Raw genomic sequence first — 11,995 nt, forward strand, 5'->3', positions numbered from 1 at the left:
AAACCATCGTTGAATGTAGTTTATAAGCTGTTGTCCAAACTAAATGAGAGGAAGTCGGCCGGACTAGATAATATTCCAAATAAACTATTAAAAATGGCTGCCAGCATAGTTTCACCATCTCTTACACTAATCTTTGCTAAATCTATCGAGACTAGTATCTTTCCAGATGAGTGGAAATTGGCAAGAGAGACTCCTATTTTAAAAAAGGGCAAAAGGGATGACCCCAACAATTATCGACCAATATCCGTCATACCTGTAACAATATTGCTTAACATTGGCTATCATTGTAAACCGTGACGTCGGTTAGCCTCGTTTTGAAGAATAAAAACATGTGCTCTTGTTGAACCGCCATTATCCGCTTCGTCTTCTTCATCTTCGGCTTAACACCTCGATAATAATTGTTACATGATGGCAGCGGTAAAACAAAGAACATAATGACTGATTCTAGCGGTCAAGCTTCTGGAACGCTCGCTCCAGCTCCGGCTTTTCGAAGGCCACAAGTTTCTCCTCCGCAACCTCTAGAGATCGAAGGCGATCGGGCTGACAACTGGAAAATCTGGAAACAACGATGGGATAATTACTGTATTATCACGGGCTTAAACAGCCAGCCAGAAGACTACAAGTGCGCTATTTTACTGCACACGATTGGAATAGAAGCTTTGCGACTTTACAACGGCATGAAATTCTCCGAAGGTGAGGACAGAAATAAAATGGCGGATATTCTAGCCAAATACGATCAGCACTTTCTTGGCCAAACACAGGAATTCTTTGAACGTTTTCAGTTTAACCGTAGAGATCAAGCCTCTGGCGAGTCAATCGATGAGTATCTTTCAGTTTTGCGAAACATGGCCAAAACCTGTGGTTTCTGTGACTGCATGCGAGACTTGTTAATAATGGACCGCCTACTCTTAGGAATCTCGGATGACAAAACACGTGAAGAACTCCTCTCTACTCACGATCTGACTCTTAATAAAGCTATTGAAATCTGTCGGGGAATGGAAGCTGCTTCTCTTCACATGAAGGCTCTGAAGAACGAAGAAATCAACAAGGTCAAGGATATTTCGAAGAAGACAAAGAAGTCAGCCCCAAACAAACTCCAGCACAAGAAGCCTCCCCAGAGTGATGATAAGCATTCTGGAAAGAAGAAATGTCTATTCTGTCTCCAACTTCATGTAATGAAAAAAGAAATGTGCCCTGCTTGGGGAAAGACCTGTGCATCCTGCGGTGAAAGAAATCACTTTAAAGCTTCAACAAAATGTAAACACCAAGGTGTCAACTCTCTGGGCGACGGTTACTCCTCCGACTCATCCGTAAGCAGCACTGGGACAATCAGCACTGTAACAGCTCTCGAAAGTGAATTTGTGAATTCAGTAAGTCCTGGAAACCAGCTTATTTTCTGCGAAATGGAGGTAAACGAAAGACCTGTCAAAATGCAAATCGACAGTGGGGCTACAGTTTGTATTCTTCCTAAACACTTCCTGAGGGATCAGCATGCTATCCGCCCTGAGAGGGTCCATCTTCAGATGTGGAACAAAACCTTTATGCCCGCTCTTGGCAAGTGTAAAGTGAAAGTCAAGAACCCCGCTACCAAGAAAACGTACAAGGTGGACTTCGTCATTGTTAAAGACCACCTCACACCTCTCCTCAGTGGTACCGCCGCACAGAAGATGAATCTCATAAGTGTTCATTATGACCTGTTTAAAGCAGTTAATGCTGTCAACCACGAAAATCAACACTTCAAACAGTTTCCTGAGGCTTTTGAGGACACCCCTGGTACCCTACCTGGAAAGAAGGTTCACTTGACATTGATTGAAGGTTCCACTCCTGTAATCCGTTGTGCACGCACCCTGCCTGAATCTAGAAAACAAGTTGTCAAAGATGAACTCCAGCGTCTTGTGGACGCGAGTATCATTGTGCCTGTCGACGAACCCACTGACTGGGTGAGTCAGATGTCTGTTGCTGAAAAGAAAGCTGGAATTCGTATCTGCATTGATCCCCGACCTCTAAATGACGCACTGAAGCGCGAACACTACCAGCTTCCCACTCTGGAAAATGTACTTCCAGAACTTACCAAGGCGAAAGTATTCTCTGTTTGTGATCTCAAGTCTGGGTACCTCCACTGTGAGCTCGATCATGCATCAAGTTTGTTAACCACATTTGCCACCCCTTTTGGGCGTTATCGGTGGCTGCGTCTCCCATTTGGTTTGAAAGTCAGCAGCGAAATCTTCCAAAAACGTCTGCATCATGCTCTTGAGGGCCTTGAAGGGGTGCGCTGTATCGCTGACGATGTGATTATCTGGGGTCGAACAGATGAGGAACACGATACACGTGTCCGTACCTTCCTCAACTGCTGTGTTGATAAGGGTATCACCTTGAGCAAAGAGAAGTGCCGCTTTGGTCTCAGCGAGATTCCGTTCATGGGTCATGTTTTAACCAGTGATGGCCTCAAGCCAGACCCCACTAAAGTGGAAGCAGTCCAAAACATGGTTCCTCCTCAAGACAAAGCATCTGTAGAAAGACTACGAGGAACAGTAAATTACCTGTCTAAATTTGTTCCAAACCTTGCCGATGTGATGCGTCCAATCTATGACCTAGCTCTCCCTACCTCCGAGTGGATGTGGGATGCTGTACACGAGAAAGCCTTTACAGAGATGAAGCGTTTGCTGACAAACGCACCTGTGCTAGCTTACTTCGATCCAAGTAAAAACCTATCGATCTAGTGTGACGCTAGTGGACAGGGACTGGGAGCCGCCCTACTTCAAGACGGTCAGCCGCTAGCATACGCCAGCCGTGCTTTGAGTGAGGCAGAAACGAGATATGCTACCATAGAGAAGGAGATGCTCGCAATTGTATTTTCCCTAGAAAAGTGGCACCAGTACACGTTTGGCCGCCCTGTGACTGTGTACTCAGATCATAAACCACTTGCAAGCATCGTAAAGAAGCCCTTGGACAGAGCCCCTAAACGCTTACAGGGAATGCTAATGCGCGCCCTGGCATATGACATTGAAGTGCGATACCTAAATGGTAAAGAGATGTACCTGGCCGACACGCTCAGCAGGGCTCACCTGCCAAAAGCCTCTGATTGTGGACAAGAAGAATTCGAGACCATAAATGCCCTCTCCTACCTGATCATGCCTGACGAGAAGATCCGCGAGATCCGCCAATACACCAACGATGACACCTCTCTTCAACAGCTGAAACGCGTAATACAGGAAGGTTGGCCAGCAGATGAGAAATCGCTCCCACCCCTTGTCACCCCATACTTCAGTGTTAGGGATGAGCTCGCAGTCACTGATGGCCTTATATTTCGTGGCGAGCGGCTTGTTATACCAAAGGGAATGCGCACAGCTGTCAACAAAGATGTCCACAGTGGACACCAAGGAATTGAGGCCTGCCTGCGCCGTGCAAGGGAACATGTTTATTGGCCCGGCATGAACAAGGAATTAAAAGCTTGGATTCGCACCTGTGAGACATGCCGCGAGTATGAACTAACACCTTGTAAAGAGACGCTCATGTCTCATGAAATCCCGGACGGAGCTTGGGAGAAAATTGGGGCAGACCTTTTCACCTGTAATGACAAAGAGTACCTCGTCACCGTCTGCTACAAGTCCAACTTCTGGGAATTGGATCCACTCACCGACACCAAATCATCAACTGTGATCAAAAGATTGAAGTCACACCTGGCACGATATGGTATTCCTAGACAACTGGTTACAGATAATGGCCCCCAATTTACATCACGTGAATTCAAATCTTTTACCAAGACATGGGGCATTGAGCACACTACCATATCACCGCACCACAGCCAGGCCAATGGAAAAGTTGAATCGGCTGTGAAGACGGCAAAAAGAATGTTACGCAAGACATCAAAGTCAGGAGAAGACCAGTACCTAGCTCTACTCAATATCCGGAACACACCAACTCAAGGTGTTGCCAGTAGCCCGGCACAGCGTCTTTTGGGGAGAAGGACAAGAAGCTTGTTACCGTCCACAAGATCGCTCCTGGAACCCAGAAGCCCACCCAGCCTCTGTGAAAGGGAACAACTCCAGCTCAACCAAAAGAGGCAGCAGCATTACTACAATCGGTCATCCCATGACCTTCCGGCCTTAAAAGCTGGCGACACAGTTAGAATGAAACCATTTGTCCTTGGTAAACATAGTTGGGATGAGGGTCACGTGACAAAGCGACTAGATGAGAGATCCTATGAAGTCCAGTCACACGGTTCCAGCTTTAGACGCAATAGGCAGCACCTAGTGAAGAGCCCTACCATTCCCGCAGCGGATGCACTGCCTGTACCAGATCCACTGCCTGGACCTCAACGGGGTCAGGATACTCAATTGCCAAACACAAGAGCTGCGAACGGCCAGAAAAGCCACCTGGAAGCAAGGACCACCAAGCAGTCGTCACCTGTGCGTACTCGCTCGGGCCGTGTCATCAAAGAACCAGTTAGATTCCAGGACTATGTTAAGACTTAATCATTTTTTGTTTTTTTTTGGTTCGTTGTTGTTTTTTTTGTTTCCTCTATTACTCTTTTGTAAGGACTGAGAGACACTCGCAACGTTGCTTTAGTTCATTTTCGCTAAAAAAAAAAAAAAAAGGGGAGGATGTAACAATATTGCTTAACATTGGCTATCATTGTAAACCGTGACGTCGGTTAGCCTCGTTTTGAAGAATAAAAACATGTGCTCTTGTTGAACCGCCATTATCCGCTTCGTCTTCTTCATCTTCGGCTTAACACCTCGATAATAATTGTTGCAATACCGACCGTTGCCAAAATATTTGAAAAATGTGCTTGTGATCAACTAAGTGAGTATCTTAACGCTAACAACCTACTAAGCCACTGTCAATCTGGATTTCGATCGTTACACAGTACCCTTACTGCCCTGGTTGATGCTGCAAACAACTGGTCGGTTAATATCGACAATGGCCTTGTCAAGGGTGTAGTTTTCATAGATCTTAAAAACGCCTTCGACACCATTGATCACAATATTCTCTTACGGAAGCTCCGTATATATGGTGTTGATACAATCAGTATTAAGTGATTTGAATCTTATCTTTTCCGCCGAAGTCAGAGATGTAGTCTTGCTGGACAGTTGTCTAATGCTGTACCGGTTTCGTGTGGCATCCCACAGGGTAGCAACCTAGGACTACTCTTATTCCTAGTTTACACTAACGATCTGCCAAATTGCCTTAGGTTGACCTCCCCAAGGATGTTTGCTGATGATACTAACATAACCTTTGCCGCCAGCACATTGACTGATCTTGAGAAAGGTTTAAATTCAGAGTTAAGAAGTCTTAATATATGGCTCATTTCCAAAACAACTGAGCTTGAATGTTGCGAAGACCGAATGTATGGTTATTGGGTCAAACCAACGTTTAAATTCATTTTCAGACAATCAAGTAAACGTTGAGATTGATGCTAAATTAATCACCAAAGTTAAAGAAGCTAAATCACTAGGCGTGACAATTGACGAACACCTCTCATGGTCTAATCATATAGGTGATCTTAGCTAGAAGATATCTTCAACTATAGGCGCCCTTAAACGAATAAGACCATACATCTCGAAGCGCACTGCCCTCCAAATCTATCAAGCGTTGATCTTACCCCACTTTGATTATTGTAGCTCCGTTTGGGGCGATTGCAACTTAACCTTAAGTGATAAACTTCAAAAGCTTCAAAATAGGGCTGCCAGGGCGATTACCAGGTCCAATTACGACACAAGTGCCACTTTCCTTTTAAATCTGTTAAATTGGGATGATCTAACTACTCGCCGACAAAAGCTTAAAGCTATATTAATGTTTAAAACAATCAATGGACTCACCCCAGCGTAACTTAAGAAACGTAGAGGCTAAACTTGAGTTGCCTTTGCTGCGCACAAATTATGGCAAGCGTGCTTTTTGTTATAGCGGAGCACTGTTATGGAATAGTTTGCCAATCAGCTTGCGACAATCAGACTCCCTAGAATACTTTAAAAGGGAAATTGACCAACTATATAGTAGGTGCCGGTCGGGCTCCCACACGGCAATCTTGTAAAACAGTGTACATTGTAGTTGTAATGAAACTTTTATTCTAATATAATTATACTGAAGATTTTACCGTGTATAAATAAATAAAGTAAGTAAGTAAGGTCCTAGGTGATGTTGCTGTGCATGTCGCTTGGCATCAGTATACTCACATAACTTTCTCTGATATTCCTTGTACCTCTCTTCAGGGATGAGAAACAGCTTAGCAGGGGTCATGGCAGTCCCAGCATGTGGAGTGGACCTGTAAACTTGCAGGATCGTAGGCAGAACCTCTGTCCAGGATAAACCATCTAACTCTACTGCTCTGACACTGTGCTTTAGGTACCTATGAAATCTCTCAACCTGCCCATTTGCTTGTGGAGAATAGGGTGATACTCTTCTGTGCTGTGTGTAGTACAGTAATTATACTCTTTCGTGTAATACAGTTGAGGACAATAGCCTCGGGCCATTTGCTTCTGTAATAAACAACAGCCATGATGTAGATCTCTCCAGGAAATGGCCCAACCAGGTCGAGGGCACACCTCTCCCAGCAGTGATCGGGAAGTGGAGTTGTTGTATTAGGTGTGTCTCGTCGTAGTGGCTGAAGCCGCACATATGTCTCGCAATTTCGGCAGAAGTCTTCCACGTCAGAGTCCATCCCCGGCCAGAGCACTATTCTACGAAGGCGTTGCTTGCAGCGCACAATACCTTGGTGAGCCTGATGTGCCAAGGCCAATGCCTTTTTCCCTAACGTCTGTGGAACATAAATCCGCCGACCTCGCCACAGTAGGCCTTGTGCAAGGCTCAGTTCATCTTTAAAATGTTTCCATGTATTACCTACTAGGCTCTGAGTTCCACCAAGTACCTTCAGCACCTCTAGTAATTCTGGGTCAGATTCTCCAGCCTCTTTTATTTCATCAATTGAGAGCAAAGCATCAGCACTTTTGACAAAGCGTACATGCTCCTCAACAAAACTTGTTCCCGTACCAGTAGTGTTCAATGGTAACCTTGATAGTCCATCTGCAATGTTCTCAGATCCCGGTTCATAAGTGAGTGTAAAGTCATAGTCCTGACATCCGAGAGCAATTCGTTCAAGGCGGATTGATTGAGTGTTTTTATTGAATACGCCAAGCAGTGGTTTATGATCAGTCGAGACGACAACGTGGCGACCATACATATAGGTATGCATCTTCTGCAATCCGAACAGCACAGCCATTGCCTCTCGTTCGATCTGCGAATACCTCTTTTCTGTAGCAGTTAAACTTCCGGAACCATAAGATACGGGCTGCCAACAGCTGTCAACATTTTGCAGCAAGACACACCCAAGACCGACTGGGCTAGCATCTACTACAAGTTTGGTCTCTGCTTTCAAGGAGTAGTGTGCGAGGCATGGCACTTTAATCAGAAGCTCTTTAACTTCCTCAAATGCTTTGGATGCTGTTTTACTCCATTTCCACACCACACCCTTCTGCATAAGCTGTCGCAAAGGAGTGATAACTGTTGCAAGGTTGGGAACAAACTGTGTAAGGTATGTAATACTTCCTAGAAATGATCTCATCTCAGCTTGATCTCGAGCTTGAGGTATTGGTGCATCCGCAATTGCTTTTACCTTGTCTGGGTCAGGCTTAATGCCCTCAGCGTAGATGATGTGTCCTAGAAATTCCAGTTCAGACATGCCCAAGGCACACTTGTCTGCATTGAGTTGAAGACCAGACAATTGAAGTTTATCCATAACCAGTTTTCTTCTGGTGTTAACCCATACACCCCAACATCATCAAAATAGCTAAGCACACCTTATAACCCTTCACATACTATGCTCATAACCCTTTGGTACACCTCTGGTGCTGATGCAAGCCCAAAGGGCAGCCTTTTGAACTGATATACTTTACCTGCGCTAGGCGGACTTGCCGATATGCTTTCCTTAGATCCAGAGTCGAGAACATCCGAGCCCCACTCAGTTGCCGTAACAGGTCTTGGATTCTAGGAATTGGGGACCGCTCTCTTATCACTGCTTTATTGGCTTCCCTGAGATCAACACACACACTCAATTCCCCATTCCCGTTGTAAACAATCTGCACAGGTGATATCCACGATGCTCCTGTTGCTTCCTCAATCACATCGTCTTGAATCATTCGTTCTATTTCTTTTTTCATTCTCTCCTCTACGGGTGATGAACCTGGCCTTTGCCTTTGTACCTTGGGAGGGACATCTGAATTGAATTGAATTTTGTACGCATAATTCTTAAAGTCCCCGAACTCTTCCTTAAAGAGATTCTCATACTCCTGATAAATCCTCTCCCTCTCCTGGGTTGGGCTTTCCCCTACAGCATGGACTTCCACAAGGTTGAGGGTGGAAAGGGCGCTCCTTCCCAACGGAGGGGGGGGGGGGGGGAAGGGCTTTCCACATCGATCACATACACTGGCTCCATTACTTCCATATCATTGCATCTCAGTTTGGCATCAAATACTCCTAAACACTTGAGATCCCCTCCACCAAAAGCTGAAAACTTGACATTGGTCGGGTTAAGTGGAGTGTTCAGGTTGTCTCTAAACCATTGTTTCGGAATCAAGGTCTTAGCACAACCAGTGTCGATCATCATTTGAACAAGTTTACCATTGATTTCAACATCAGTTTCAAAACCCATCCCCTCATTGTTGGTGGTATAATAAACATATTCATAGTTAGACTTATCTGACTGTTTCTTTTCTCGCTGGACAAACTTCACTTCTTCTTTGTTCTCTGATTCTGTTGATCTGCAATACTTCCAGAAGTGAGCAGTCGTCTTACATTTTCTGCACTGTGCGTTCCTAGCTGCGCATCTTCCGTCATTAGCAAGATGATCCACTCTTCCATATCGAAAGCAGGCTTTTTCTTTTGCTTTATTTACTGAAGATTTTACTGCATCAACATCAGATTTTTCTGGCAAATTTTGGGCTTCCTGTCCCCCAAGTAGCTGCGTATCCTTCTTTGCATATTCAATGGCTCTCCCGAGCGTCTGGGTTTTTTCCAGAGTAAGAGTCTCTCCTTGTTGTAGTAGCTTTTCTCGTAGATATCCGTCAGAACTTTTCTCTATAACTTGACCAAAGATATTATCATCAGCGGCTTCCCCGAAGTCGCATGTTTAAGTCAGCATACGTAATTCTGCAATGAAGGTATCCAATGATTCATGTTGAAGTTGAGCACGTTTTCGAAACTTGTACCTCTCTGCCCACTTGTTTCTTTTAGGCTGAAAGTGTGCACTCAACGCTTGTTTAACTTCCTCAAATTTCTTTTTCTTTCCAGGCAAACCTGAGAGCAAACGTTGGACTCCCGTCCCAGCAAGATGTAGAGGAGTAGCTGTTTGAACTTCGTCGCTTTCTTTATCTAATTTCGTAGCAATTCGGTAGTTGTGAAAGGCATCGAGCCAAAACTTCCACTCATGTGCCAAGTTTGTCGCCTCTAAATTCACTGGAGACAACGAAAACCTTTCAAAACTCATCTTGATATGTTATCCGATTGTTGTTTATACTCGTCGCCAACTTGTAGTATCGCAAATAACTTTAATCGTGGCTAAACAGACTAATTAAGAGATACACACAGTTCGTCCAGAACACATGTTATCCAAACGTTGCTGAAACGTTCCACAGCTTCGCAGCCAAGCCTGCGATACACATGGATACCAGGATATAACAGCTTTGTTATCAGGATTTTTTTTTTTAAAGCTTTAGCTTTGATATTACCTTTGACTTAATTTAGTTGGTGGTGATTGGCCAAAATAATTACTTTTTACGTCCAAACCACTGTACATGTATAAAGCTTATTTAACCTGCTGATCAGTAGTCTTATTTTCGCCAAACCAAAAGCAAAAGGATCTGTCGAGTCGTGACATCATGTTGGCAACCATAGGACATGAAAGTGATGAAACCGCGACCATATTTGTATACCTCAATAATAATACGGCGGCCATATTAGTGGTGTTCCTCGACAATGATACGGCGGCCATATTGGTGAACCTCGTCAATGACACAGCGGCCATATTGGTAAACCTCGTCAATGATACAGCGGCCGTATTGGTGTACCTAATCAATCCTCAGGCAATTTAATTCTATTTTATTATATGCATACTAAGATTTACTCACAGTTCTCGTCATACGAAATCCCGCTTAAATAATTCAGATAGCCGGTCACAACAGCGAAATGGCTTTCTCACACGTGCAAAAAGCGTTTCGTCCAATCAGAAGTGACTTGTCAAAAGATACCACTGATTTCATTCAACAAGTTAACACAAGCTCCTTGCGTGCAAAGCCGTCAGAGTGAAAAAAACTTTCGTATCAAAAGTATCAAAAACTTATTATGCTTTCAGCAGTGGCTCATGGCTACACGAGATTTAAGAATTTTGAAAAGTCAATTGATAACTATGTTATCGAACAACAGAACAAAAATACAAGAGCTAAGACGACGAGAAATGTGAAGCTACTCGTTGAACTTCTTTAGAGAAAAACACGGTCGAGCAAAGAAATCCTGAGGACATAGAAGCCAAAGAACTGAACGAATATCAGCGGTCTTTATAGTGTGAAGTAAAAAGACGGCAAGGCCTTTGAACCTTCATCTCTTCGAGGTCTGCTTTAAGTTTTAATCGACATTTGAAAGAAAAATACAAATAAACAAATTAGACGCATATTTGTCTCTTCAGACGAAGACAACAGTCCGCCTTTGACATAGCAGATTCAGCTTCGTTAAAACGTTAAGTTCTTAAGTTAATTTTATCGAGCTTTTCCTCCTTTTTATTATATTTCTTTCATGAACACTTACGAAAAACTATTCGTTGTTATGAAATTGATTCAAAATTCAATTCAGCATTTTATTTTACTATTTTAAGCGTTCATGCAACTTGTAATGCACCAGTCAATGTAAATCCCCGCATCCCCTTGGCCGGGGATAGCACCTGGCAAAGTGGACTTCAAACCTCGCCAAGCGGGACATCATTGCATGGAAATCCCCAACCCTTGATGGGCAAAGCACCCTTTAAACGCACTTGAAATGTTAATGTCCAAAGAAAATTCACACAGGACTTTTATGTGCTAACATTGGCAGTAGAATTTATTTCTGCTTTTGAAATACACAAGACATTAACTCGTAACCACAACAAACGTTAATATGCCTCAGTTATCCAGTACTCTTCTTGCCCCTTTTTTGTGCCATAACAGGTTTCTTTGGCTTGCCTTGAGAAAAAATAATACATAATTTAAATAAGTAAAACAAATGTCAACACAAAAGCAAATATAATTGAATTTTTGCACTAGCAGAGGCGATACTTGTGGCAAATTAGTAGACAATGTACCAAACTGGTACTAAATAACATGCGATGCAGGTGTGCAACAAGTTCCTAGACTGCTTGTACTATACCTGTACAGTTGAGACAAAACCAGTTGCCACGTGGGAGTGTCCTCTTTGATACCCACACATATAATGGAACCATCAATGCTGACAGTCGTTGTTATCACACAAAATCATTTCGTCGGTATCTTCAGCGTCACGTGAACAAAATGGTCCCTGGTCAGTTTTACTCTCGCCTGAGTGAAATGAAGGAAAAAAAAAAAAGAACGTAACTAGTGATTTTTCACTATGCTTAACGAATCAAGTGGTGTATGTACTTATACTCTCTTCCCTCAGCGCAGTATGGACCAGGGCATAAAGGTGAAACAAAAGTTTTTCCCAACCAATGATCTAAATTATCATGTGACCTACGTTTGGACTCTCGGGTAGCTGCTGCCTTCACTGCTTCAGCCTTGCGTCTGTCAGATACTGCGGAGAGATGTTCAAGCCACATTTCAACATCTGACTCTGGCAAAAGTGTTTCCTTAGCGAGAGCAGCAATGCTTTGTTGGTCATTGACTGGCACTTGACGTTTTCTCTTGGCTTCCAAATACCTCCTCATGGTTACTGATGGTGGCTCTTTCATACGCTCATTTGTCCCATGCATCAAAACATGCCTGATGTTCTCTTCAGATAT

The 11,995-nt window shown here is 43.7% G+C and overlaps 1 pseudogene; it reads right to left on the minus strand.

Annotated features, from left to right (window-relative positions):
* Nucleotides 1–7,820: 7,820 nt before the first annotated feature.
* On the minus strand, nt 7,821–9,481 carry LOC138046670 (uncharacterized; annotated as a pseudogene).
* Nucleotides 9,482–11,995: the final 2,514 nt, after the last annotated feature.

Source organism: Montipora capricornis, chromosome 4 (genome assembly GCF_036669925.1).
Source record: "Montipora capricornis isolate CH-2021 chromosome 4, ASM3666992v2, whole genome shotgun sequence".
In the NCBI taxonomy this organism is placed as follows: domain Eukaryota; kingdom Metazoa; phylum Cnidaria; class Anthozoa; order Scleractinia; family Acroporidae; genus Montipora; species Montipora capricornis.